Raw genomic sequence first — 1,906 nt, forward strand, 5'->3', positions numbered from 1 at the left:
GATAGGGCATGCGTGTGAGTTGGTATGTAGGTTGTGTGTCATTTAAAGTCACCTTGAATAAGTGTGTCAACATAATGTAAAGTATCCTCTAGCAGGACAAATCTGATTTTCCCCTCTGGTGGCATCACATCTGGGGGATATTCTTAGCACTTCATCAGTCCTCTCTCAGGGCGGATAAGGATGTTATGATAGGTGTGGATGAAAGATGTTTGAACGCTGCATTTCATATCAACCTGGAGTTATTACTACAGCCTCTTCTAGCAATTTAGGATGTCAAATAAAGGTTATTCTTAGCAGCTCTTCTTTTCAAATCTGGGACAATTGTTTGCAAATAATTCTTATTCTTTCGTATTGCCCTACTTTTAGTACTACATATGAACGGTTTAGTGCATCAGGATAATGCACAGTGTCAGGTTGAGACTGCTGAGTGCATCCCTGTGCTTTATGAAATTATTTGTAATTACATGTATTGTCACTGATGACAGACCGGTGACAGTGTGGTAGCAGCGAGACTGCAAATACTACAAATGATTTGTGAGCACTTTAGTTTCATGTGATATAAATGTGTGTGGAACAAACAAACAAGGCCACAGATCAACATCCTCTTTACTCTCGTGCTCTCATCTAATTAGAGCCAGGTTTGTATCTACCGTGTAAAGGTTTAAATTGCTTAATTATAACCGAAGAAGAGGTCATAAATACAAAACAGGTGAATGCGAAGCTGGTTCTACGTACAATGAGCTCTAACTATCCCCTGTGCCATTTTCCAAAGAAAGCATTCGTATACAGACGTTCATGCAAAAAGTAAAAACAATTGACACACCAACTTCCAAATGTTTTCACAGACTATGTAAAGCTACACTATCATAGATCTTATGTTTGGGTTTGATCCTTCAACTTTGTACTTTGTGCAAACAGTGACTGATTTGGTGTAGTCCCTGTCCCACAGCTCCCTCCAGCAGAAATACAGCATCTTCCTTTTTTTATCTGTTTTGCCCGAGAGGCACAGTTTTAACACACTTTGCAATTGTATCTGCTCCTAAATCATCTTTCTCCTCCTGCTGGAGCTGTCATACTTCATTAAGTTTATCTAATGACCACTACTAGCTCTGTAATGCGCCGGTCTGCTGTCTCTCTGCCTGGGCCCTGCTACTCTGCTTCTCTTGAGGTCCATTTTTTGTCACTACACTCCTGTTAGGACTGTCATCTCCAATTTTACTGTTACATTAGAGCTCCTCTGTTGGTAATTAATTAGATACAGAAGTATTTATATGGTCAATGAAACATCTGATTGAGCAACATCTCGTTCATCTGCAGCCAGCAGCATCCAGACAACCTGCAAAGTGGCACAAGTGCTAACTGAGCACAGAGTCTGTTGCCTGTTCACCTCCTCTCACCTGTACAATGAGTCTCTTCTGACCTCTTCCTCACTCCCCTCCAGCCTGGAGAAGAAGATCCCACAGGATCCTCTCAAGGCATTGCTGAGCATTTCATAAGTGGTTGTAGACAACATGCGGGTGACCAGAGGTCTCTGCCTCATTCCACGACACAGGGAGTTTGCTAGTATCTTTAACATCTCAGCAACCAGCTTCAAGGTCACAACTGGTCCAGTTAAGGCCTGGAAATGGAGAGCTTTCACTGTCAATGGAAATTACATTACGTTAGTGGACCCCGTTTAAAACAGTCCATGATTTGATCAACAAAATAGATGAATGTGCTGTGGGTCGAGGAACAGGGTTGAAACGAATAGGTCTACGAGGATCCTGGCTACCTGTTTATTAAACCACAGCTGTTTGACACAAAGAGGTGATGACAGTTGGAGAAGCATTCATGGTGTCTGTTTCATACTCATCTATCTCGTGTGAAAGGCCCCCCTTTGGTTTTACTGGAGCTATGTTTTTCCCAT

The sequence above is a fragment of the Anarrhichthys ocellatus genome, unplaced genomic scaffold, assembly GCF_004355925.1.
Source record: "Anarrhichthys ocellatus isolate YVR2014 unplaced genomic scaffold, GSC_Weel_1.0 scaffold13, whole genome shotgun sequence".
NCBI classification, from domain to species: domain Eukaryota; kingdom Metazoa; phylum Chordata; class Actinopteri; order Perciformes; family Anarhichadidae; genus Anarrhichthys; species Anarrhichthys ocellatus.